General features: G+C 49.5%; 1 protein-coding gene and 1 pseudogene across 1 annotated transcript in view; one reads left to right on the forward strand and one right to left on the reverse strand.

The window, feature by feature from the left end:
• FSTL4 (follistatin like 4) overlaps window positions 1-27989 on the forward strand; it is a 349807-nt gene that overhangs the window by 102348 nt on the left and 219470 nt on the right. The window lies entirely within an intron of this gene.
• Window positions 34-27804, reverse strand: LOC148093221 (pre-mRNA-splicing factor 38A pseudogene; annotated as a pseudogene).

Below are 27989 nucleotides of genomic sequence, written 5' to 3' on the forward strand. Positions count from 1 at the left end.
AAAATATTCTTATAGCTGCCTCGGGAATAGATCTTAATCCTTTCGCATAAGGAGGCGCCTCCATATCTGCAGGAGGCCCTTTGGACTAACGCCAAACAGGGTCCATGACTCATTCTCTCTCCGGCTTTTCTTGGGGCTTTTCTTAGATCTTTCAGGAGATTTGGGGTGGCTCCTGTCTGTGACCACAGTGATGACCTGGGGACTTGGAGCGGGATGTGCCATCTATCTAGGGACCTGCTGTGGTGATGTCTTGGCCTCTTGCTCTGATGCCTTTCCTGGTGAGGGGAGGGGCTCCTCCTTTCCGGAGACCGACTCTGCCTCCTGGGAGACCAGCTCCCACTTCTCCTGTAGGGTGGGGGGGGAGGGGGAGCAACAGGGCTTGTCCAAGCCTCAGAGCTTCTCTGGCTGTGCCCAGGTGATGGTGCTCTCTCCAGTTCCCCTCCTCCTCTTCCTCTCCACTGGATTTGCATCAGCCATGCCCCTCTAGAGCGCTCGCCCGCGGCCCGATTGCCCAGGGCGAACGGCATCACGCTCCCCCGCTGTGCAGTAGCTCAGCAATGAACCCATCTACCCGCACCCGTTGAAACTCCCCATTTCGGCTCTGGCTCTCAATTTTCCTATAGTCATTGCACAGAGGCTCCAAGTACTTGTAAGCAATCAATTGCAGTGCCCGTTAGCCTCATGTAAAGTGCTCCCAACACGCAGATATACTTGAAGTCTTCTTTTTTTTTTACAAACTCAACAATGAGGCCCTTCTCCAGTTGAATCTGAAGCATCTTCAAGGTCAAACGCAGAAAGGGAGCTGGCTTTATGTTGCCACCGTAGACGCCACCCGCAAACCTTAACTCCAAGGCTTTATCGACCACAAGTTCAGCCGAAAGTCCGAAGCAGTCCTCTTTTCCAGCACTTGGACTCAGAGATTCGTGTCGAATGATCTTCCCCACCGGCTCCCTGGGGTTGGTGCCTGGTTGCCGTGGGCACCCTTGACCCTGCGGTTCACCGCTTTTAAGGTGCCTTCAGCCCTCATTCCATCGGGTCCTTCAGTGTGCCGTGTCCAGGTGAAAAAATAAAAAAGCCCACTGAGAAAATGAGAAAGGTAGAGGAAGTCTCATTTCAGTAGCTCAGCCGACCGTCTTGAAATCAGAAGTGCTGCAGCTTAGACCGCTGCTCGATGCGACAGAATCCTGATTCTGTTTCACTCGAATGGCTGGTGTTTCTCCCTCTGGTGAAACCAATCCTTTAGGAGCCTGTGGTGAGAGCCGTGGGAGCCAGAGGTGACCCTGGTCTAGCAGTTTCGCTCCATCCCACCTCCCAAACCAGACCCATGACTGGGGCATGTGACTAGCTATTAAGGGCTTTTACCTAGAGGTCTCAGGGGAGGATCTCTAGAATATTCATCAGCTTTCCAGGTGTGTCTCTTCAAAGGTTGTGGTCTCCACTGATTGGTCGGGGCCAAGGCAGGGGGTCAGTAGTCATCGAAGCTGGTCCTGATGTCAGCTTTGGCGTTGCCCTACCTGATCTTGCTGTTTTTCTGGGCCTGGAGCTGAAACAAAACTGAGGCCTAGATGTTATCTCTAGTTTGACCAAAACTCTGTCTCTGGGGTCAACAGACCCGAGGCTTTGTTCCTAAGATTATTTGATGCAGGAGGTATTTCATTTTTGAAACAACTTTATTGAGATATAATTTACATACCGTAAAGCTCAGTGGTTTTATTATATTTACAGAACTGTGCAACTATCACTGCAATCTAATTTTAGGAGGTTTCCATCATCCCCAAAGAAACTGCATGCCCATTTATAGGCACTAATCCACTGTCCATCTCTATAGATCTTGTTTCTTCTGGACATTTCATACAAATGGACTGAAAAATCTGTGGCCTGTGGGTCTGGCTTCTTCCACTGAGCATAGCATTCTTGAAGTTCTTCTATGTATCAGTACTTCATTCCTTGTAACTGCTGAATTCTATACCATCCTATGGGTCACATTTTGTTCAGCCATCCACCAGTTGAGGAAGATCTGGGTGGTTTCCATTTCTTTTGCTATTGTATCATCAGTATCTTTGAATGGGGAAAAAATGGCTCTCAGGGCCCAGCTGGTGTGGCATAGTGGTTGAGCATTGACCCATGAACCAGGAGGTCACCTTTCGATTCCCAGTCAGGGCACATGCCTGGGTTGGGGGCTTGATCCCCAGTAGGGGCCATGCAGGAGGCAGCTGATGGATGATGCTCATCATTGATGTTTTTATCTCTTCTTCCTTTCCCTTCCTCTCTCTGAAATCAATGTAAACATATTTTTTTTTTAAAGTGGGTCTCAGAGAAGTCTTGCATCCTGTTACAGTTATGTCATCAGTGAAGTCAGGCTCAACTCAGGCTGGTGACTCCTAGTTCATTCATTCGTTGATCCAAGCAAACACTTATTTTGCTCCTTCTGTGTGCATGGCACTGGTCTAAATCCTGGGAGCCTGCAGTGAGCAAGACACAGAAGGGCCCTGTCTTCAAGGGACTGTCATTGCAGTGGAAGGAGACAATTAGCAAGTGAACAAATTTAAAAGTGTGCTATGCAGGAAATAACGTAAGGTAATATAAGAACATGAAACAAGGAGTTCAGAATTTTTTCAGCATTTCTATTTTATTTAAACTTCTCTAGATGGTTTTCCCAGCATTTGAAATTTCTATTTTACTTGAAGAATTATCCAAATAATTTCACTTTGCATGGAAAACATTCAAAGATTTGAGACAGAATCATTTTTATCTGTATACTTGGAGGACACACCCATGGACTGCCTTGTGGGTGCCTTGTGCCTTGGTGCCTTGTCTCCACGCTGTGTGGGGTCAGTGCACGACCCCCACCCCCTAGGTCCCGCACCCACACTCCAGCTGAGAAGGCAGCATCCTTTCTATTCTGCAACTGAGGGCAGCTCAGTGGCCTCGGGAGCCTCCAGCTGAAACTACATTAGTGTGTGTGAGCAGATTACCCTAGTTATCTGGCCATGTAAAAAGCCACAGTTTGCTCTTCATGAAAAATTAAAATCTTGTCCCGATCTGATGGAAGGAAATGGATGAGGCAACTGGGGTAAACTCAGCCATCGCTGATCAGGCAGATGATAAACTACTCATTGCCTTGACTCAGGGGATCAATGGAGAATCTTAGAGAGAGAGTTACAGAAGAAATTAAGATTACATTTGCGGGCCTCTAATATTGGGAATGCATTCTAAAACTGCGACAAAATAAGGCTCTCTCCTGAAAATGCATTATTTATCCCCTGCCTGTTACCCCAGTTACAGATGCTCATCCCTGTGGTTCAAACTAGAGTCGGTGATAGAAGCAGACCAGAGACAGATGACATGTATCTCACCAGGAAAGCTAGAATTTCAGATGAGCAGCTGTGATATTTTTAGACTGGTTTTGTGTGCTGTCACATCATAAATCGTGAGGATGAAAGTAGCTTCATGAGTCTAAATCCGTCTGGGGCCACAGCACACATTTTAAGAGAAAAAAAAATCATGGAATTGGTTATGTGGTGAATTCCCACATATTTTTCATCAGTAAAATCTTGGAGGAACATCAAAAGTAGTTTGGGGTTCAATGGGGTCTTCAATGGAAGAATGTAACTTACTCCCTCATGAAACTCACTCCTACAATCGTATTTATAAGGGTGAGGTTCAGAAAGAGAAAATTGTCCCAGTGGTGTTCATGGACTGGTATCTGCCTCAGATGTCATCGCTGATGAAGTCACATAAGCCAGACAAAGGAAACTTTTCAGTAATTGAAGCACAAAGTGATATGAAATGTCCCTAACAAGAGGCGTGCTTCAGGACCTGCGAATGGAGTTATCAACTATCTGGGAAAATTTCTCTCTGAATTCTTTGGAAAACTGGCACTTCTTAGGGGGGGAAAAAAAAAAAGGATCATGCAGAGTTTTGAAGATAAAGCTTGAAGAAGATGCTTTCAGTAAAGTTGTCTCCCAAGCCGATTTAAATTTCAGCCAGTGGTTCTCTCAGAGAAGAGAAACAGACAAGCATTTAGGGGTCAAGTGTGTCGCCCTGAATCCTCCCGAAGAGAGAAATGCTGGGAAGTGGTTCAGAGCAGGAATCCCACGAAGCAGTTTGATTCCCAGCTCTGGCGCCAGCCGGCTCTGTGGCCCAGGGCAAGCCACATATGTTCTCCAGCCTCAGTTTTCTCATCTGCAAGGTGGGGACCTTACAAGCCCCATCTCCAGGTTTGCTGGGAGGATTCAGTGAGAAGTATGCAGCCAGCGAGCGGAGTAGCCGGCGTGAAGTAGGTGCCCAGCAGAGCGGCGGTCCACTGGACGGACGGGGAAGGAGTGGCGTTTGCTAGGACAGCGGGGGGATAAGAGAGAGACCGGTGGAGCTGTTTATTGGTCATTGTGAGAAATTTGACCCCCTCCCATGAGAAGTCAGAGCAATATTTTTATAAGCCAATTAAGCTATTAGCAGATTTAAGGAATGTATTTCACTCCCCTCCCCCCTCCCTTCCTCCCTGATTTTAAGAGGAAAAAAGTTGCAGAATTGGTTATGTGATTCATTCTCACTGACTATTAGTGAGTCATTTGAACAGTTCTTTTAAATCGGACTTGAAACAGGTGGGTAAACATTTGCATTATCAATGGTATTAGTCCGCTGGCTCCTTGAGCAGAGACGTGATGGCAGAACACACAGAAATCGTCAATAACACAAATGGTTTGCTCAGCACGTACTCAGTGCCAGGCACAGCCCCTGGTGTTAAGGCACTTTGCCAGAGAGGCCAAGGTCATGGTTACAACCTGCTAGGGGCTCAGCTGGGTTTATGCTGATCCACCTGAAGGATCCTATGACCCCAGCCCCAGGCGCTCAGTGTATCTGACCCAGACTTGGCTTGGTTCCAGCCATTTCCTGGGGTTCACACTGTGACATGAGAAGGAACTTACAAATCCGTCTTTTCAATTATAGTTATATGTATGTGTATCTAAAGATCACTCGATGGGTGACCACAGACATGGGGTCAGTGACGTCCACTCTCCACAGAAAGGACAACCTCTGGCTCCTGAATAAGAAGCTGTGATGGGGTGAGGGAAGGGGACTTGGGAGAACATGGTGGAAGCATTTGTGGGACAGAGAATTCTCTCTCCTCAGAAAATGGGCATCCATCGGTGAGGATGGCAGATTTGACATCTGATGTACCTTTTTCTGATAAGAGTAAGTGGCTGGGCTATAAAAATTTCACAGAATCATTTTCGCCACCACAACTTCTCTCTAGCTAGCTTTCCATCACTCATGAATATTTATGCCTTGTCTGCTTAAAATGCTTGGAGGGGGGAAAAAAACAAACTTTGTTCTCAATCTCAAATTATTCTGTGAGCTCTAAGAGCATTGGTATAAGATAGTAACAGTGTACTTTAGCTAAACCAAGCGCTTGGACCAATATTCATTTAAAGCCCACGTGGGCTGCATATTAACACGAAGTTGTAATAAGGTGCACACAAGATAAGGAAATTGAGGGGCCCCTGACGGGGCCCGGCACGGACCGTCACAGTCATCTGCTCCCTTCATCTTTCTGTAATCGAGCTCCACAGAACTCACTCGAAGCTCAGTGACGAGGTTTCAGAAGGTTTGGGGGCTGATTCCGTTTGGTTCGGGAAACCGTCAGGACTCTGATCTGGGTGCTGTGGCCTTTGCTCTCGCCCCCGCACTTGCCTGCTCACACCTCCCTGCTGACCTCGAGCATCTTTGGTTGCCTCTCCTTGCCTGTTCTCTCCCTCCCTGGATTCTGCCCCTGCCTCCCCACTGCACTGCGCAGAGCCCCACGGGGGGATCCTGCTGGCCCAGGAAGGCAGCTCCGCCGCTCAGAGCTCCTAGAGGGCGGGGACCACTCCAGCCCCGAGCAGACGTGGCCAAACGCTGCTTCCTTCCCAGGCAGATTTCTGAAGTGGGGGGCGGAGGGGAGCTGATTATGCAGACCACTCCAAACTCAATCTCCTGGGTTATGTTTATCGCTGGGGCCGTGCTGGAAGCGCCGTCCGCTAATTCAGACTTGCCTATTGCTTATCCTTTATCTAGAGGAAATAAAGAGAAACAATTACCTTGGTGTGACATTCTGCCATCTCTACCAAGCCACCTACCTGCACCCGAGACTCTGCCAGCTCGGAAAGAACGAGCTAAATGCTAAATATTTCAGAGAGAAGAGAGTAAGCAGGGCTATTGAAAATAAATTTAAAAGACCTTCATGTATTCTGGTCATATATTCCTGGCATAAAACTTCCCTGGAGATAAAATAGCTTTCTGACAGGAGGGCTGGGGGAGGGAGGGGCGGGGAGGGGGAACCCTGGAAGCCCTCATGCCCTCCCTCACAGACGCAGGCACCTCCTTGGTGAAGGCATCTCCGAAATGATTGAAGGTGGAACTATTACCGCAGAGCCCTTTTCAATAATGAATTTTAAATTATAAATGACATTTTGTTGTGTGCCCTTCTCTCCCACCTGTTGGTAGTTAACTGGGAAAAATCAATACAGTTGTTTTCTAAAGGGAGCAGGCATCTCAGGACGTTAAGCCTGGAGCTTAGTTTCAGTTCTTAACTAAGACGCTCCCAACCCTCCCCGGCCTGAATGTGTGCAAAGGCCGTGTCCTGGGACCAGCCTGGCCTGGGCATGAGGCTGGGAGCCCCCTTGAGACACACAAACATTCCTGTTCTGTCTCTTCCCGTATGGGAGCTGAACATTGGGACGATTTAGGACCATGGATGACTTAGGCTGCCCGGGGGACCCTGTGCAGTGTTTTCCTCCCACGGGTGGTGGAGTGAGGACCATCAATTAAAATTACAGGTCTAGTTCAATGAAACAATTACCAGTCAAACTACAAAGAAATTGCAGCTTGTTTACTGACCTTAAAAGAAGCTGCTAAGACAGAGTGGAGATAATTTAGGAGTAATCATTGGTGCACCAGCCCTTTTCACTGACTCTAGCGTTCAGAATTTTCTCTCTTTGCATCAACCATTCTTGGCAATTAGGTGTGCTTTCCTTATTAATGCCAGGGTAGGGAAGCAGAAAACCAAGGTCTCTCTTTGCAAATAGCTGCTTAATGTTGCAATGCCTGCCTGTAAGTGGTGAAAGCCGTGGAGGTTTGCCCATCCCTGAGCACAGAACACCCTTGATGACAGCTGCTGAAGGGAAGTCCTAACACAGACAGGCAGGCAGACCCTGGCATTTCCCACCAGCAGAGCCCTTCCCACTGCATGGGTGGAGCTGGGCACACTCCCTCTGGTGGGCTAGCGTGGAAGGGCCTGGCCCTGGCCGCAGCAGAGTCTGAGCCTGCCTTCCTGAGGTGCCGTGTTCTCCACCTGGGCCCTGAGCACCTGCTGCTTCTCAGCAAATACTTGGCTCCCTCTGCCCCTGTCCTTTCTCCTCAGGCGACCTGATCGGAGCTGCTGAGCATAGGGAGGGAGTTGGATGCGGGGGCCACAGAGAGTGTATGTGTTTGTGTGTCCCATTCTGTAGTTATTGGTCGTTAGTTATTACCTGCGCACAAGATGCCACCCTAGATGCTGCACACCCCAGGTCTCAGTTCCCAGGTGTGATGTAGGCAGCACTGAAGATGGGGGCCAGCTCCCTGTGAGCCTCCCTGAACCTAGAATGGGAAGAAAGTTCTTCAGGAGGAGGCAAGGTGAAACCTGAAGTCTGCCTTCTTTGCTGTGGAGTTCATCATGCCACCCTGCCAAGATATCTCTAGAGGACATCTCACTGAAGCCTATCTAGGCAGCGGCACTGGTCTGGACGCAGAGGACTGGCCTAGCTGACCTCTTGACCCCATAACCACTTGAGCAGCCATCACCTCAGGCTGCCAGAGATGGCCTTACCCCAAGCATGCCTGGCCAGTCCTGGTCTCAGACCCAGAGAGACCATAGGAGGGACACACTGCACACAGCTAGGAGCCACTCTGTCCAGTGCTAACTGACAGGCCCGGCCATGCACTCCGTCAGGAGCGGTCTGCAGACCGGACGGTGTGGGGCTGCTTGCCTGGAAAACTGCTGAATAGCTAATGTGCCCTGAGGTATCACTGTACAAAGCACACCACTGATAATTTTTCCTTTTCAAATTAAAGTCTCTCTAGTAGCATCCGAAAACTATAGGAACAGAGCCCTAGATCAGAACGTGTTGGATGGGCTAGCTTCTCTTCTCTAGAAAGGAAATAGCTGCCCCCTACTGGGAGGAAAAGTGTTTAAGTGTCTAAAGAAGCAGGGTGGGGGAAGGCTTGTCAAAACTGAAACTGGATGATAAACTCTGCAGAAGTCAGACAGCCTTTGCTGAGAAGGCAGGACCACAGACAGAAGCTCCCCCGCCCCAGCGTGGTAGTCGTGAACCCAGGCAAGGTAGGCAATGGGAGAGACAGGGCGCAAAGTGGCAGTGTGGCCACTTTCTGCAGTCCCTGCTACACTATGAAGGACCTTGGGAAAATCACATTCCTGTGCCAATTCTGGCTTATTCATCTTTAAAGGCTGGGGTTAGACTCCATGACCAAGGTCTGACCCTGCCATGCCAACATTTGGATGGCCTCCCATCGTTTATCTATCTATAAGCTTATTCTAAAAGTTGAGGACAAATAAATTACATTTATGTTATTATGACTATAAAACAATGTCCCCGGAGAGTCAAATTATGTCCTAGCATTTCATTTCATTCTTCATACATCCAGCATACTGGCCCCTTGTTTCATGCAATGAAGACTTTTTTCTGGCATCAAGTTTGGATAGATTCTTTTTATTCTCCATTGATTGCCTTTCACATATCCTCACATTGATTCGCATTGCCTCTTTTGTCATCAGTTGTATCTTTTGCCTGAAGTCTTCTCTTGGAGCCTCTTTTTCTTGCTCCAATCTAGCACGCTCTTTTAGGTTGTACCACTGTTTCAGGATATCCTGATTCTTCCTTTCTTGGCTTATACTTTCCTTTTGCTGGAGTACACCCTTACTTAATTTCCGAAGAAAACATGTACAGCAGTTCAACTTGCTATTCCTCAAAAGTCTGAAACTGTTTTTACTCTGCATTCTTACTTAACACATTGGCTGGATGTAGAATCCCAAGTTGAAATTTTTTGCTTAAAATAGCCAAGGTAGGATAATATTAGGGGCATAACAGAACTTATTGTTTGCTCACATCACAGCCTGCTCATTCCTCCATAATATTGGGATGCAGAGGTTCTCTGCACCATACAGTCATTCAGGAAGCTTATGTAGATTCCTTGTATCTTGTGGCCTTCAAGGTCACTGTGGACAAAGATGAGAGAGAGTGCTGAAAGGGCCCACCAGCCTTTAATTGACACAGCCTAGAAGTTCTTACACCTTCTCTGTGAGAACTAGTCTGATGGCCCCATGAAGGAGCATGGGAAGCGTAGTTTATGAATGCAGGAAGGAAAAAGCACACTCTTATACTTTTTTAAAAATGGATTTTTAGAGAGAAAGGAAGGGAGAGTGAGAGTGAGAGAGAAACATTGATGTGAGAGTGAAACATCAATTGTCTGCCTCCTGCATGTGCCCTGACCGGGGATCAAACCCACAACCTAGGTATGTGCCCTCACCAGGAATCGAACCCACCACCTTGGGTTCAATGCTCCAACCAACTGAGCCACACCACCAGGGTCACACTGCTAGACTGATTTTGTTCCGTGCAGGTGAGCTGTTTTAATTTATCTGGAAGTTATTGGGATCATCTCTTTATCTCCTTTAAGGTCATTACTAGTTTTTCTCCCATACCCCTCAGCCTGGCATATAACAGGGCTGGGATTAAGGTTAGGTGATTGAGGCCCTCGCTTCCAACACAAAAATTTAGGAATCAAGACATAATATTTTATTGCAATATCTTATAAAATAGAAATCATTACAAAAATCCACAATGAACAAACTAATAATTAATGTGCTTGGTGTTATGAAATTTTGCAATGGTGTATCAGGCTTTGTGGCCCCTTCTGAGAGCTCTTCAATCTACAGATACATATCCTCCCTCAAATGAAAATAATTATAATAATTTTTTTTTAATTCCCTCTTCTTGGTTTTCTCTTCTGTCTTTCTGGAAATCTTATTTGGATATGTATCCTCCTGGATCAATATTTTCTGTCTCATCTTTTCTCTCAAAGTTTCTGTTTCTATATAGTTTTGTTCTATATTCTGAAAAATTCCCTTGGCTTTATCATGCAATCTGAGTATCAGACTTTTTATTTTAAATATTGTGCTTGTGATTTCCAAGCATACTTTCTCCTTCATCACTTTCTAGAAGGGGCATCTTCTTGAAACTTTTGGAGGATACTAGTTAGTATTTTTGGTTTTCTGTTCAAATTCTGCTTTTACTTTTAGTGTGTTTTTTCACATGGATGATCTTTGCATGTGGTTTTCTTTCTTTGCCATTTTTTGTTTATCTGTTTTCAGTGTATATGTGGCCTTGCTCCACCTGTTTTATGTTGTGGGTCTGGCGATCCTTGGTTCACTGCTCAAATGCAAGAATGAAGGAGGTACAGGTGCTGACTGGAATCTCTTGTTGTGGGGCAGGCTTGTCAGCTGGCAGTTTCCACTTTAGGGTAAGCAGGCATGACGCTGGTACCCCCCAGGTGCCAGAGTAAGGAAGGCACCCAGACGCACATTAACAGCAATCGTTCTTCTCAGGCAGTTTATTCCATTCCTTCAGAGAACGCTCTGGGTGTTTTTCTGCGTGAGGGACATTTCCATGCACAGACCTTCTATTCCCCCGTCCCCATCTCAGCTCTGCCTTTGGGGGGAGTGTCATTCAGCCGCCGCCCCTCTGCCCCCATTCTAGGCTGTGGGCTGTGGGCTGTGGGCTGAGGGCTGAGGGCTGAGGGCTGAGGGCTGAGGTGTCCTCTGCTCTGCTCACCAGGAAGCGCTCTTCCAGAAATGTCTTTAAGTCCCTTGGTCACTGCGGGTAGCTCTCTCACTCTCTTCATTTTTTGTGATTGATTCTTCTGGGGTCATTTTCATTGAGACTCAGGCAGAGGAGGAAACACATGTGCCTACCCTGTCATTTTGAACCTACCTCTTCTGTTTCAACCTGCTCAGAAGATTAGCTAGCACTTGGCATCTCAGGCTTCAAATGCCCAAAGCAAAGCTGCTCTATATTCTCCGCCAGCCCCTAGAAATCTCCACTTCTCCCCTGGTCATGCCCAGCTCAGGGAGCAGCACTAAAATCCACCTACTTGCTCACATTGGAAAGCTGAGTCATCTGTCTGTCATCCCTCCCTTTTCCATCGCCAGCATCAAGTCCACTTGGCTCTACCTTCTGTATTTGTATCTGAAATCTGTCCATAATTCCACCCCCACTGCCACCAACCTAGATAAGCCAGCCCCTTCTCACCGAATGACGCTAATCCCCTTGCACTAGCCTCCCACCTGCCAGTCTTACCCCCACAGACCATTCTTCCCATGGCAGAGTGAGCCACCTAAAAGGTGATTCCAGCTCATCTCTCCCATCGCCCTTTCCGTAACGCCAAGTCCCCACCAGGACCTTCTGCATGAGCTAGCCCTTCCTACCTCCCGAATCTCAGCATGTCCCCACTCTCTCCTTGCCTCTGGGCTCCCGCCACTCTGGCCTCCAATGACCATGCTCCCTCTTCCCCAGCTCTCTACACGGCACCCTCTTTCTCACCCTCAGGCACTGCTTAAAGTCCACTCAGTCTAAGCAGGTTTCGCCCAACCATTTTTTTCTTATGCCTATACCTGTTCATTTCCTTCACAGCCCTTATCCCAATCGGTATGCGCATACAAACAGCTCAGATCATGATGTGTTTACTGGTTTATTGTTGGGTTGTGCACTGGATCCCAGGCTCCCAGAGGACAGGGGTTGGACTGGCTTTCTTCTTTGTGCTCTCAGCCCCTACATGGTGCCCAGGCAGATATGCTCAGCAGATGCTCAGTGTGGGTGGGTCTCAACCAGCCACTGGGTCATGGGCTGCTGGGCAATGTCTTCTGCTGGGGTGGGCCTCTGGCATGTCTCCTGATTCCGCCGCATCCCTGACCACTGCAGCTCACACTCCTCAGGACTGGAGATGTTGGCTCTCCCAGAACACAAATGAGAAGCCGTCACCTGGTGAGTCATTCTGCCTTTTCACAGCTTGGTTCCCAGCTGTCTTTCCCACCTTATCTCCCTCTGTTCCACCTCCTGCCCTCTACCCTCTACCCTCTGCCCTCTGCCCCCTGCCCCCACCAGCCACCCTTGGACATATCTTCTGCCTTCTCACATCTGTGCGTTTGTTCAGCTTAAGATGCCCTCTCTTCCATACCTGCCTTTCACATCCTGCCCATGCACTAGGGCCTGGATGGAAGGCTACCTCCCCTGGGAGGTCCCCTGAACCCCAGCACTTGTATGGACTCTCTCAGCTCTTCCCTGTGCATCTTGTTATAGCTCAGAGGCCATCCTGCCCTGTACCTGGGTGTTGGTGGGGAAGGTGTGTTTCCGTGCTGAGCTGTAAGATCTGAGAGGTGATGGCTGTGGCTGGCCTTCGCACTAAGAGCTCTTTGGTGGACATTGCACCACTGAAGCAGATGAGGGGAGCTTGCCCAGTGCTGGCTCCCAGAGCATCTCAGGGCTGGCACTTGGACATTAGGCCAGGCTTGTGGACTACTGAAAAGTGAACTTAGTGCACAGTGTTATGATGCTAATGTGGCCACACCCGTAACAGACCGGGAGTCCACAGCTCTGCATCCTCTGCCTTAGCAGGTGACTTGAGTAGCCTCCCTGAGAAGCTTCAGCGAGCCTCTGTGACAAAGAAGCGATGGAGGCACCTCCACCCTCCAGCATCCTTAGCTCACAGCCCTCCCTCGTCCTGCTTATCAGCTGCCTTGGGAGTGAGCCAAGATGCAAACAGCTGTCATTCCTGGCTGTGCTGGCCTGGTAGTCCCTGGGTCTGGTCCAGCTTAGCAGGACAGAGTCATCTGCAATCTGAGTGACACGCTGGGACAGTGACACCCACATGGCACTCAGGCAAGGCCTGCGGTGCCCTTGGCGCTGGAGCTAGTGTGCAGGGTGGTGAGCTGGTGGGACGGAGCCATCTCTTATTGTCATCCCCTCAACTGGAGGAGTGCTGGGGCTGCACCCCACAGTGCATGCCACCCGCATGCCCTTCCCTTGCCGAGACTCCTGCCTATGATGGGACGGGCGGATTGCCCCAAAAACAAAGAACCTGGAAGGAGTCTGCCAGGCACCTCCTGCAAGGCGATGAGGCTGTTCCCTGTGAGTGCCCCATTCTGAAGGCAATTAGTCTAATTACCTTTGTTATTTCAGAAAACAAATTAAACCACCCGAGTGTTTCAGGGCAGAAAAATGTCTGCAATGTAGTGTAAGAAACGTTTCAGGAGCATTTAGTTCACAGCCAGCAGTGTCTGAGCAAACAGCCAGAAAGCAGGCATAAGGGACCGGCACCCAGAAGGTCAGGGCCTTGTGAGGTGAGCAGCGTGCCCCCTGGGAGTGGGGTTGGGGAGGTCACTACTGCGGGCCATCTGCATGGACTCAGGGCCCTGCCTGCAGGTCTGTGGATTCCGTGTCCCCCTGCCCACTGCCCTCATCACTGACTAGGCTCAGGCTCATCCTCTGTGGCAGGATCAGCAGAGCAGTCACTAGCCGGACTCCCTGTCTTCCTTCCAGTGCCCTACTCACGGCCACCACTGGGGCTGCCTGAAACACAAGTAGCGCAAATGGGGACCTAATTCACCACTTCTAAACAGCTTTGTGCTTCCTGTGTAGGCTACCAGACAACGCTTAGCATCAGGAGCTAGAGGCCCAGCCCGCCTGCATGCAGGCCTTGCAAAACCTAGTTTCCTCGTGCTTTCACTCTGTGCTTCTTGTTGCTGAGCCTTGCTGCTGGGTGTGGTGCACACAACACACACACACACACACACACATTCCTGCTCCCATTCCTCAGCCTGTAGGCCGGGCAAGGCCTACCGCGGAGGGAGGAGGGAGGGACTTTCTTCTCTGTGCCCCCTGGGCCTAGGACTGATCTCACCCTTGTGTTGTGTTGCACCCATTTGTCTCTCTGGTGCCCTCACCAGACTGTGAGCCACTGAGAGAGGAGGGGCCTTGCCTTGTTCACTTATGGTGCTAGCATGTGGCAAAGGATCTATTACTCAGAATTCAGTATCCGCTGGGTCAGTCAATGGATAGGTGGGTAGGTGGATGGACAGTGAATGAATGAGTAGCCCTGAGGATGGGTAAATGTTCTTGTCCCAAGGAATTCTTTCACTTCAACCCTGCTCAAAATCAGGGACTACCCCAGGGAGAGAGAGGGAAGGAGTGAGTTATTAAGGACTCTGACTGGCACCTGGCACCACCCTTTCCTGTGTGGGAAGCAGATGTGGTGAGAATCTTGTTCGAAGAGTGTGTGAGCAGTTTGACCATCTCCTCTTTCCTTCCACTCAGAGCCACGTGAGGCTCACAAATTAGCCTTTCTCCCTGTTCTATCGCCCGAAAATGTGCAAACCCCAATTCGATCTCTCCCATAAGCGCTAGAGACCTGGTTGGCACAGGGGTGGAGGTTGGGTCTCTTGGATGAGCGAGCCATTACTTTGAGTCTCCACAGGAAGGAAAGGCCCTGCAACACAGAAGTACCCATCTATTTAAAGCTGTCCTTGATTGTGTTGGGAAAAAAAAAAAGGAGGGCGCAGCCAGGTCTGCTCTGTTCCCAGGACCCACGTGGCTCTCAAACTGGAACACAGACCACCTGCCCCAGAACCGCTGGGAGGATTTCTTACAAGTCAGCTCTGGGTCCCACCCGGTCCTGCCGAATCAGAATCTCCGGGGTGAGATCCAGGATGGGTATTTTACACTAGCACCCTGGACTTTCTTATGCAAGGGAAGGTTTAGATTCATTGCCTGAGAGATTCCAGGGGTAGTTGGAAATCATTTAAAATGACAGAAAACTGAATCACATACACGCCCCTTCATCTTGGAGGCCCCAGACCTGGCTCCTCGGAAAGCGGTCCGGAGGGTTCAGCAGCCTTCCCGCCTTCTCTTTGATCTGCTTCTCCTGCCTCGGCAGGAGCACGTCCTGCTCCCCACATCTTCAAAACGACCTCGCATCTTCAACCTTCGGCATAATTACTTGGAAATACTGCGTCCAGGTTGGAGTTTATTTTAGTCATGGCTTGTCTGCATGCCACTTTGTCCGACTCGTCATTAGGGCTTTTTTCTCCCCACCTTCACCAGACTGCATTGTCCGTTCATTCAGGTTCGCGCGCTGACATCACATGGTCCAGCCTGTGACAGCCGGACCCACGCTGAGGCCCGGCTGGAGGTGACATGCCCCTCAAGCAAGGGGGGGCACTGTTCTGGGTCACTTGCCCCTGGGGTCTCAGGCTCTCTGCCTGTGCTAGTCTGCTTTCCCCCCAAACCTCCACTGGCCCCTCTGCTTCAGCCCCCACTGCGGCTTAGTCCCTGCTGGGGGTTCTCGAGATGTGTGGTGCGGGACCTGCCCTTGGGACGCACACTCTCCGTTTGGGGAAAACGCAACGCGCAGGAAGTAGCAATGAGTAAAATGGGACAGCAGGGGTACATTACTCATTTTCCCACGTTTATGTGGAACAGAATTATGGCCTTGAGGAGCTCAGAGGCGATGGATGTGGGCAGAGCCAGGCAGGAGGGGTTTTGACAGGCTAGGTGGGAAGCGGAAGGGGCGATCCCGCTGGGGGTGATGACAGCAGAGGGCGCGAGCATGGCATGGGCCGACGCCAGGGGGCGCCAACGCGGCGGCACCTTTCAGGAACCGACGGCGCAGGAACGATCATCTCCCCAGGTGGAGGAGAAATGCCTCAGGGTGCGGTGTAGTGCAGAGACTCCCTAAATGAAGGCAGGTCATAGAAAGGTTTGATTTCAGTTTCTTGATCACTCAGCTACGCTCTGTAGGAAAAGCATAAAACTTAAGGAAATGGCCTCTATTTCATATAACCTTTGAGAATGTCTCCACCAAACTTTGCAGCTGAGCTGTTGGGGTGACCTTTCCCTGGCTCCTGGCCCTGAAGTCAGCCTCCCCCGCTTCCTGCACAGCAGCTTCTCTGTCTTTCCTGGCTGATGCACATGGGTCCCTCTGTGGTGGGGACCCCGGGGGCTGCTGACCAGAGGCCAGGGAGAGGCCCCAGTGCTTCCACCACAGCATCAAATGAGCTTGCCCATGAGACGGGCCCCTCTGGTGCCGCCTTGCTGTAAAACTAGTAAATGTTTTTCTTTGGTGAAAGAGAGAGCAACTTTCTTTGCACAACTTGAATGTTTTAAGCTTGGGTTATAGTTCTGTTTAGGGTATTTGGAGGTGGAGGGATTGTCTTTCTCGTTATTTAACCAGAAAAACCCGCACGTACAGTCAGCCAAGAAGAATGGTTCTGTCATGGCAGAAACGTAACAGCCTTGAAGTCAATGACGTGGGCTGTTCCGGGGACCTGGACCCTCATGCCTGGCCTGGCCTGGTGGATTCGTGCTCAGCCACAGAGGCAGGTTCTGCGCTGTGGGTGTGTGTGTGGAGGCAGGAGAGGAGGCACTCCCACACCCCTGGTGCGAGTGTGGGGAGCAGAGAAGCAGGGAAAACATTCAAGAGACTCTGGAGACATGAGACGGTTGCAATGCATCCTTTGAGAATTTCTCCACACACACTGCACATTCAATGACTGTCCCCATGGGAAGTGATTGGAACTGAATCCGTAACAGGAAATCAGTGCAGGCCTGGTGGAACTGTCTGGGACATGAAGGCTTGGGACTGCCCTGTGACAAATGGGTAATGCAGGTAGAGAGGTCAGTTCTCGCCTCGCCAACCTCCACCTGCCTTTTCCGGTCCTATCTACCCCGACCTGCCTTCAGGTGCTCAATACCTGAGCAGATATCCCTGGCTGCCCGGTCCCCTGTGAAGACCTGTGTCTGCCTTTCTCCCTGCCATAGAGACTCGGATGATGACGTCTGTGAATGACTCAGGGCTGGGTCAGGTGGTTTGTGAAAGTGGAGACCATCATATGGAGACCATAAGAGGGTTATGTGCTTGGCGGGACCCTTCCTCTAAATCCGAATAGGCTTAGAGCTGGCCTCTTCCTTGGTCCTAAGGTGTGCTTATGAGAATGCACAATTGTTTTCTTATTTTAACATCCTCGGTCATTCTATCTTTTCTTTTTAAATGTGTTGGGGGGTTGGGGTGGGGCTGAGGTTCTCAAATAAAGAAAATGTATGAGATTTATTAACCAGGCTGATCAAACGGCCTAACAAATCTTCTAAATGGTATAAAATGCTCAGCTATGAGCAGCAGAACATTGAACAGGATCGAGCGCCCGGCCCGGCTCCAAGGGCACTGTGTGAATTACACGAGCCCCCAGATTTGTCTGGTCCATCACCAGCAGGGTTTGTAACCACAGAATTTCTTTAGAAATTTGAATATTTTTTTTGGTTTGTGGGAAACCAAATCTGCATTCATCTCAAAATGTTTTAAGGACAGATTTGCAACAACAGACATTGGTAAACTAAAACTGGGAGATTACACTGTGGAGTTGGGAGATGGAGCCGGAAATTGGTCAGTGCCCCAGTAAACTACTTAGGACCTGAATTAAGTCCCCTGCAAGAAACCAAACTGCTGAGCGTGTGAGAATCACCCGGCTGTTCCTGAAGGACCAGCGAGGAAGGTTTCAGTCTGTTGTGACGGGAGAATGGATGGCAGGTTCCAATAGTGAGACACGGATTAAAACCCACACTAGTATGGCATTTTCCTCAAGATTAGAAATCTGAATAGCACAGTAGTGTCAACAGGTGGAATTTGAGTAGGTGATTTGTGCAAGCAGTCCACAGGTCAGGAGAGGGTTTTGTTCTCAGCAGTCTGTTGTCTGTTGTAAAGCCGTTGTTTGGACCTTGGGAAACTAAAATGCCGTTTTCCACAGCATATATATACCCCGGAATGGGGGTTGATTTATCAATGAATCTCCAAAACTTTATTTAACCCCTAATGTTGTTAAAAATACTCCACACGTACAGTTAATATCAGAGAACCCAGTGTTATAAGTAAAACAGTAACAATGAAGAGGAAATTGGTTTTTTGTGGGGCTTTTGATTGGTGTAACCTGCAGGGAGGTGAGAGGCTGACCTCAGAGCATGCAAGACTGGGAGGGGTTTGAGTGAGACTTGAGCCCAGGCCCCTGTTTGCCAAATGAGGAAGCTGAGTTTCAGAGAGGTATAGTGTATGGCCCAAGGTCACACAGCCAGTCAGTGTGACTAGAACCCAGGCCTGCCCTGAACCTGTGGCAAGTTTCCCAAGAGACTGTCAGATACATTTAGGGTCATCCAGGTTGTGCTGGGCCCCACTGGATGTCTGTTATTCCCAGTTTCACTATAAGATATGTCCTATTCCTTCTTTTTTAAATGGAGATGGGGCCTAGGACTACTATTAGGCTTCTCGAGACATAGAGCCCACAGACAGGATGAAGAAAGAAGAAATGTGTGTTCATGTGGGAAACGACAACCACGTGAAAGGAACCCAGCTGTAAATAGCAAGAGACCAGAAACTCAGGCTGCGAGAAGGCTGGTCTCCCCAAGGAGGGGCAGAGCTTTGTCGCTGAGAGCCCCGAGGGCAGGCCTGTCTCCCCACCAGGTGGCGCTGTCACCTCCATTCAGCTTTGTTGCTGCCCTTTTGGACAGAACACCAGCACAGGACCATGTGTCCACGACAGGAAGGGGGACAGTGTCACGTGAGTCCTTGATGAAGGAAAGGGGAGATGGTCATTCAAAAGCGCAGTTCACTAGTCAAGGGTGTATAACCCGGAGCACGTCGAGGCTAAAACAAGAAATAAACGCCAAAGTATTTTATATCACAAACTTAAGCGGGCATTCAGCCTGAACCTGGCCCTCTCATGACCTCACCGCGTCCTCTGTCCCAGAGGCGACCTCAGACACCAGAAACCCACGTGTCTCCGGTGTCCCTGTCCCCTTCTGTATGACCCATCATCTCCGAATAGCCACTGCTTGAGGACAAGGATTGTTTTGTTTTCTTTTTAACTCCCTGCAGTCCCCTCATCAGATGTCTGATAATATCTATTGATTGAATTTGCTCAAGTGTAAGGTAGGTTTCTCAGAGCAAAACAGTATTTTAAAATAACAAAATTTAATATTTGTACCTGAAATTCTAGACAAATGTTTATTTTTTTATTTCCATCCCCACCTTCCTTGGCAACCATCAGCTTGTTCTCTGTATCTGTGTGTTTGTTTCTATTTTGTTTTGTTTGTTTACTTATTTTTTAGATTCCAGTTATAAATGAGATCATGCTATTTGTCTCTCTGACTTATTTTCCTTAGAATAATACCCTCTAGGTCCATCCATGTTGTCACAAGGTTTCATTCTTTTCATGGCCGAGTTATAGTCCATTGTACCACTTCTTTATCCACTCGTCTATTGATGGGCACTTGGGCTGCTTCCATAGCTTGGCTATTGTAAATAATGCTGCAGTGAACATAGAGGTGCATATATCTTTTTGAATTAGTGTCTTTATTTTCTTTGGATAAAGAAAACAAATGTGTTTTTAAAATCTAGAATTTATGATCTAATCCTAATCTCATTTGGTTGTCCCAAGTATTGAGCGGCTCTTGCTGTGCAGGCTCTCAGCAGGGTAGTTACAATACCCCAAGGAAACGGGAGAAAACAGTGGAATCCCCTCAGTTTCTGGAAATCTGCCAGCTGAAAGGACCCTTGAAGGGTTCAGCCATGCACCACCCCTTTGGAGGTGGTTGGGGTCTTTTGGGGGACAGGGAGGTGACAATACAGTTCCCCTTAGAGGGGCAGAGCTCTGAGCTATCCATCAGCACCAGCTAGACCTTCGACTTTGAAGGCAACAGAAGCTGGGATGTTGAAGTTCCCTCTGATTCTCCTGCCCACCCCATCTAGAATATGTGACACCGTCCTCCACGTTTCATGTCCTTCCCAGGAGGCTGGCCAAGGCCTAAGCACACAGCAGGTTGTTCACAAAGCAATTGCTGAAATCATCTAAAAAGTTGCAGGTTTCAAAGCATTGAACTTTTCCCTCCCCCACTCCCACTGTGTGTGTGTTTGATGATAACTCTCTATTCACAACAGCAGTCTGTGTCGGCCTTCATGACTAGCCAGCAGTCACCCATCATCTTGGGCACACCCCTCAGGCTTGGTCATCCCCCCTTCACAGCTGGGCACAGACTCAGAGCACAAATGTCTTGCCAGATGTGGAAGGGCCAGGATTCCAACCCCAGGGCACCTCTCTGGAGTCCCATCAAGGAAAGCCCATCTCCCTTGTGAAATATATGGGGTGAGACACTGCCTTGGCCAATTTCAAGACTCACTTCAAGCTGGGGTGGAGACAGACAGAAACGGGAGGAGCGGAGGGGCTGTCTCTACCCGAGAAGGTTGGCTGATGACATCTGTGTCTCTGCTTGAGTGTGCTGGCTGAGATTGTAAAACCTAGGGCAGGTATTTCAAGGCTTCCATTACTCATTTCTTAAGGACCAAAATCATTCTTTTATATTTATACATAAATAACTGTTTTCTTGAGCAGGCTCAAAGAAATGAAACACAGATTGAAATAATGTTGAAAATGTTTACCTATTTCCTCTCTGAGGACATCAGATTAGCCCTTTCTGTGGGCGGAATATGTAATCTGCAGGGAGACAATATCATCCTTTTGATCTTGCAATACATTTTTCATATCTTTGCCGCAAAAGCTGATTAGTATCGTGACATTTTTAAACAATGACTGTTCACTGTGCGGAATGGGAAGGGAGAGCTGAGCTGAACGTATAGATAAATGGATGCTTGTCGAAGGCCAGGCTGTGGGAATGAATTTTCCTGTGTTTCTTTTGCTCGGTGACATTGGCATTAACCCCTTCGTGCCAGGACTCGGTCGTGTGCACTAATTGGAACCTGACGCTGGGCTGCACGATTTGGCCTCTCCTCACTCTTACGCACAGAACCTTTGATTAATGGCCCCATCCACTCCTTCCAAGGTCGCAGTGTCCCCTTCTCTTCCGGAAGTTAAAGAACCCTTGATTAAATGGCAGAATCGGATTGAATGGGGAAATGTGTGAGGAAGGGCTTTTAAATAAACTGTGCAGGGCCACGCAGACTGGAGATGCTGATGAGTCCTTTGTAGACGGCGCCCGTCGGCAAATGACACAGGCGGCGCTCAGCACTCGCCTGGCCGGCTGCCCTGGCTCGCCGGCCTGGAAGCTGACATTTCTAAACGGCCCCTTCGCACAGCGCAGCGCCCCCCTTCCGAGCTTGACAGCATTTCAAAGCCAAGGCATCAGCTAAAGGAGAGAGCAGCAGAAGCGGGAAGGACGCAGGTTTCAGATGTTTTCTTTCATTTTGGCTCCAGAGAATTTTGTTTGTGTGGGGGATGGGGTGAGGCTCTCTGTGGGCTGGGCGCACCCACCTGCGTTCTCCAGGAGGCCTGTGATGTCCTGCCCAGTTGCTGAGAGCAACCAAATGCCAGGCTGGGCAGCAGCAGCGGGACGGCTGGAAGCAACCAGCAAAGGAAAGGTTAAGGTTGCCAAGCTGCTTGCAGCCCCATGGCATGCGGCTCCTGCACCAGGCCATCCTGCAGCAGAATTAAAATTCCCCTGTAGCCACAGGGAGGGAACAGATACATTATGAATAAATTTGAAATTATATTTCCTGCTCTTAGCTTGCTTGCTTTCTGTCTTTCTTCTTGTTCCTTCTTTACCTCCCCACCCTGGGAACAATGCTACAGAAAATTGTAAGTTGTAAATTCTACCCAGTGCAGTTAGCTCTGTCCTTGCTGAGATGCCTGTGGAATTTGATTTCCCCAGTCATATTTCAGGAGGCTTGTCAGTGAGTTCGCGCACCGTGCAGGGATCTGAAGAGCAGACAAAGGAAGTTACCAGAGCGCAAATGGAGCCTCAGGTGGGAACAGTACAGGTGACCTGGGACAGAGGGCTCCCCCCACCTCTGCGAGCAGTCAGGGGGTGTGCTTCTGGTGCATCGCAACTTACAATGGATGCTCAGGTCGAAGGCCGGGCAGGCACACTGGGGCCTCGTTCTCTATGCTGCTCCAAAGCTACAGTGAAGATCTCAGGCTTATGTAGCTTGTGACTTGTGCTGCCGGGTTGTTGTTTTTAAAAGTCAAACTTTGTCTGATGTTGTGCCTTGACCACTGACAAGTCTTTCTAGAAAAAAAAAAAAAAAAGAGAGAGAGAGAAAGCTTCCCACTCTTGGGTCCTCACCCAAAGTCTCAGTGACCAGCAAGGGTGGTCTTGTTGCCGGTGGAAATAGAGCTCTTCCAGGGAGTCAAAAGAAAGGCATTTTGGAGACCCATGCATGGGAGGATGAGGTGCAGTGGTAAGATTTATTAAAGTAAAACAAAGGACTGTCTCCAGGTGCCTGGTGTCTCACCCACGACCAGGTGCCTCAGCTCTGTCCCACTGTGGAAGAGGTCCAGCCTTGGCTTCACCAAGCCCAGAAGAAGAACCAGGGTTCAGAGATGTTATGCCATTACCTGGCATCAGGAGGGCATCCGAAGCTGCTATAGTTCAGTTCAGTCCATGCCAGAGCTTAGTCCTGCTCAGTCTCTGTCCCCACCTGGCTAGCTCAGTCTCTGTTCCCAGCTGTGCTCCGGCCGGTGCCACCCTGCCACACCCAGGCCTGCCACGCTTGGGACCATGTGGCTGCCGGGCCGCAGGGGTGCGACGGACCCGTGCTTGGAGCCACGTGGCTGCCACAGAGAGAGAACACTCAAAAAGGCACCTGAAGAACACTTGCTACCTAATCCAGCCTTTGTTAAGCTTTGATCATATTACCTGGGGCTTGGGAAGGGATAAGCTTTCTTTTAAACTAACCAATCTTTCCTGGCTCTTCAGGGCTTGTGTTGGGTCCTCCCCCATCCAATCTTTTCCTAGACCTTCTGGGGTTTCATGCCCTCATCCTACCCAGTCCTTTCCTCAGGCTAGACACCTCCCCTCTGTGGTCACCATCTTGGTCCTACTGTGCGTGTCCCAAAGTTCTGCTGCTCATCTGGTTCCTACTGTGCATGTGCTTACCTCCGCGTGGCAGCTTCGCTTCTACTAGCATGAGCCCAGCAGAGGAATTTCCCCTTTATTTTTTTTCCCCCCCTTTATTGTTTGTTTCTGCCCGGATAGCCTGGCGAGCGGACCGGTTGTACCCCAGGGAGACTGGAAAGCCGGTCCTTCCTCCCTACACAGAGGGATCAAGGGGTGTTAATTCCCTTGGCACACATTCGGCTATCCCCTGGGGTGTCTGTAGCTATAACTTTCAGACTTAAGCCTAATTAAGTGTAGCTTCCAGACTCAATCAGGCCCAGCCAATCTAGCGCCCTCCTTTTGTTAACTCCTAGCCGCCTGTGCTAACAGTCGGCCTGAGCAGGGAGAGCCAGCGTGTGGGGCTCAGGCAGTGTGGTCAGGAGGCAGAGGATCAGCCGGTCGTGCACGTTTGTTAACTGGACTTGACTTCACAGCCAATGGGCTTCATTTCTGCCCACTGAGGTTTGGTCTGGGGAGCATGTGTGTGTGAATGATGCACATGTGCGTGAATGACATGCTCGAGATGCGGTGCAGAAACCAAAACTACAGAGGGGCCTCAAGGAATCCCTCTGAGGGCCCCCGGGGTCAGGATGGAATCAGGAAATGACCTCCAAAAGCCTGATCCATGTGGCTGAGGCTCTTTCCCCGAAATACCCAAGATGCTAATGTCCCTGTCCCCAGAAGAACAGCCCCCACCCTACAGAACAACACCTGTGGAGTTTGCTAATGATAAGGCACCAGGAGGGTTAGAGCCCTGAGAAGTGCTGGCTGACCATGTGGCCCTCTAGGGGCCTCCTTGCAGGTTCAGAGGAGCACACATACAACCTGTGGATGGGACCCAATCTCAAGGTGCTCTGTGCCTTCCTGCTTTCACTGAGTGGAGCCTCCCTGCCAAGGAGCCCCATCCTCAGGCCATGGGGCAGAGGGGACACCAGCCCAGGAGTCCTGGTCACAGTTCCTCATCACCAGCTCTCTGCCTGTGCCTTTTCACTTCTTTCCCAAGACCTTGAGTATCATCTCCTGCTATGGAAACCTCCTTGAGTCTGGTCTCTACCTGACATGAAGCCTCCCCGAGATTGTCCTCTGTTCTGTCCCTCTAGACTTTCCCTCTCTCAGGCCTCCTTAAAAAATCCTGTGCCTTAGTCTCCCCCAGTGAAGCCTGCAGGCCTGACCCTTTCTAAAAGGCCGAATTCATTTGAAAAGGCAATCAATATAGGTTAAGAAATATAATCAGTGAGGAACATGTACATACACGTTTGAAAAACAAAATGTGTTTCATCTTTTGCTGTGTTAGCAGTAGCAGCGGCAGGGTGTCTATCACCTTCAACCAGAGGTTGGGGGTCTGACATCCTCCCATTCATTCCTTTGGGTTAAGCATTTCCTGCCTAATATTTTCTTGGGAAATAAAAATACCCCTCAAGATAGTACGCCTGGCATTTTCATATGATGAGTTTCCCTGTAGCAGGGAAACTGGGAAGTGTGGAGGTGAGGAGCCTGGGAAGGTAAAGCAATTAAGAGGAAGGAAGGCCAAACACAAGGAGACTGCTGAATATTCTACGTGCGCCCCTTTCTTTCAACGATCTCCCCCAACTATGCTGTTAGCTTTTCAAGGCAGGGGCCACCTCTTGCTCACCTCTCTGCCTTCCTCCCTTGGTCTGGAGCCTGTTACTTATGTATTTAGCCAACTCATTGAGTGAGGGTGACCACGTGCCAAACACTGTGCTAGGGGTGGGACACCATATCAAATTAGACCCAGGCCTGCACCCAGGGTGCTGCAGTCTGTGGAGGAGATGGGCAACAGGAAATTACAGAACAAAATTCCATGAGAGCACTGTGGTAGGACAGACTGCTTTGGGAGCCCCCACATCCCGGGGTCTCAAAAATTGCAGGCTCAGTCTGGCTGCTGAGGGACTCCTCATAAAACAGAAGCCTTCACATCCCAGGTGGTGACTGGCAGACCCCAGGTGGTATCTTACCAACCAAAGAGCAGGTCAGCAGGATTTGGAGGGCAGCTTGAACAGGGTGCACAGCTGTCTTGCTGGGACCTCCCAATGCTCCCATGCTACATGTCATTCCCACAGTGAGAGAAACACTACCTTTGGGGACAGAGATATTTCACTTTCTTGTCAATGGTTCATATGTTCAGGCAACCAACTGCCGCCCACGCAAGCTTATGAACTCCAGGAGTTTCTGCTGCAAGTTCAGGTTCAGGGTTGAGTCAGCGTCGCAGAGTTGGGCATGGAGGAAAGGGTTTCACTGGTGCAGAGCCACCATATAGGAGAAAAAACAACCACCCAGCACCCTTTCAGCTAGAGCTTGCCCAGGTCTTCCTTGCCAAGTCTCATTTTTAAAAGCTCTGCAACTTCACTTAGATGTATGTGTTTTTGCTTTGTAATCAGATTTTCACCAAACTGATATATCATTAAACCTTTGTTTTTACAATACATGCTTTATTGCAAAACCAATTTCAACAAAGTATTGCAGATGCAATGTAATTTTTATGTCTTAGTTGTTGTTTTATTTTTTTCCTTTTTTGGTTGCTAGGGTACCAAACACTTTTGAAAAAGTAGCTTGATGGTATCTATAATATGGTGGTTTTCTGGATAAGAGATTGCATTATCCCCATGCAATATATTTGGGCAGACTGTATTCATCATGGCTCGGCTAGATAAATAAATTAAAACTCGCTGATTGAGGAAGAAATGTGATATTTCTGTTGCCGAGACTGGTTTATGCTTCTCTTCTGACAGCTGCTGTGTGGCTGGTGTGCCTCATCCCTGCCCAACTGAGTCATTCCCACTTCTGTGGAAGATGGAAATGCAGTGGCTTTCCAAACTGCGGGAACACCCTCTGAGGCTGGTCTCTCCCCACCCCACCCCACAGCTTCCCACCCCCTCCACTAATGAGTCATGAGATGAACCCCAGGATCCTTACTGGGGACCACCCTGTGCTCCACACAGTGGTCCTCTTAGGCCCACCCACCCTTGCCTGGGTGTGTACTGTTACTCTCAGCCACAGACTCAGCTGGGGGGACCTCTGAGAAGGTGGTTGTCCTTTCATCTCCTTCCTCAAGTCGGTAGCCTGGGCTGAGCAAGAGTGAGGGTCAGCCCCAGGATCTGACCCAGGTCCCGGTTCATCCCCAGCTGCCAGGCCTGGGCCCAGGAGGGCCTTGTCCTGAGAAGCTGAGAGGAGCCAGAGCACAGTCTCCTCTAGGAGGCTCCTACGCCAGGTACAGCAGGTGCTGCTCCCAGGGAAGGGTGCCATCCCTGGGGGTGGGATCAGGCAGTCAAGAGTCCACCAAGTCTCAGTACAAGAACTTGGAAAGCTATAATCCAATCACTGAGCAGTCAGCATTTTATTGTGTGGAGGCCGGGGGGATGCTGATGATAATGATAGACCTTAGGAGAGGGTGGCATCAGTTAAGTTTTTAATGAGTATCTGCCGTTGGTTCCACATCACCTCCAGCCCCTCCCTCCCATCAGTGCAGCCCTGCAGTGGAGAAAAAGAATCATAAGTCCTGTTCTGCCTCCTCACTGCCTATGTTGTCAATGGATGTAGAAGAATAGCAGAGGAAACGCAGTTTAGCACACGGAGGTGAGGTCTGGGCTGGGATCTGGATTAGTTCATTCATTCATTCATTCATTTTTGAGCACATATGTGCTTCAAGCACTGTCCTAGGTACAGATATGAATCGAAGTCCATGGGCACTATTTGTATTGCCTCCAACAAGTCCCTTCACCTCTGTGCCTCAATTGCCTCCCAGGGTTGTTGGGGGGACTGAACAAGTAAACAGGACACAACACTGAGTGAGCCTGTAATAGAGAAGCATGTTGTTACCATCACGTCTATGGTTTTTAGCTGTGGTCTGCGGACAGCAGAGCTGCGTTGTGTGCAGCCTCTCTGGGCAGGAATAGCACCACCACACCCCATGCAGCGGCCCAGGGCCCTGCTTTCCCAGCGAAAGACAACTCAGAGGGTTCAGAGGGCAAAGCCTCTCCACTCTTCCCCTTTGGAAAAGCCCCTCTCTGAGTTCTTTCTGAGATGGACTCCCAAAACGAATTATGCCGAGGTCTGTTAAAACTAACTAAATCCCTGCAAACCAGCTGTAGAGGTCATGGGACTGTAAAGCAGTTTTTATGAAAGTTAGTTGAATGCTTTCATGAGAGATCATCTACCTTTCATGGCACATTCATGGTTAAGCTGATGAATTCTGGACCCAGACTGCCTGAGTTCAAGTGCAGGCTCTGCTACTCACACGCTGAGTCCGCTTGGGCTCCTTGCTTAATGTCTCTGGGCTCCTTTCCCTCTCCTGTAAGGTACAGATGTAAGGTAGTTGTGAGGGTTCAATGAGTTAATACACACAAAGCTCTCAGAACGGTGTGCAGCACTTAGTAAAGCCCTGGCTGGGTTAGCCGTTGTTGTTAGTGTTTCAGAGGGAATTTCCATTTAAATGAGAAATGTCTATAGAAATTGCCTGCACAGAAATCTCTTAACTCAGGGAAATTTCCGAGCTGCGGTGCCCACTAAGTATTCCTGTGTTGTTTTCCTCTCGTTGCTCAGTGCAACACAAATACCTTTGTCATCTCTTAAAAATTCAATTCTTTGGTTTGGTACTTGAGAGAAACAAGCAAAGGATGATGCGGCACGAATAGCCCATGTCTTCTTCCACAAGCTTCTCTCTGGTATTCAGGAGGCACGAATGACACTCAGCAGTGCAGCTAGAGTTTTCATGTTCCCGGGGGTGCTGGGCCAGGCAGCCGTGCCCATGGACGGCTGACATCTTCGTCTCCTGACAGCCTGGTCTGCGAGGGTCACAGCCTGCAACACCTACAGTCAGGGTTCTGGCCACAGCTCTTGATCCCAGTGGTTTTGCGCACTCACAGGCCGCACCCAGGCGATAGTCACCAGGTGGGCTAATAGGAGACTAGCCCAGCCCCTGGCACCCAGGGTGTGTTGTCAGGGGCT

This window comes from Miniopterus natalensis, chromosome 4 (assembly GCF_054644295.1).
Source record: "Miniopterus natalensis isolate mMinNat1 chromosome 4, mMinNat1.hap1, whole genome shotgun sequence".
NCBI classification, from domain to species: domain Eukaryota; kingdom Metazoa; phylum Chordata; class Mammalia; order Chiroptera; family Miniopteridae; genus Miniopterus; species Miniopterus natalensis.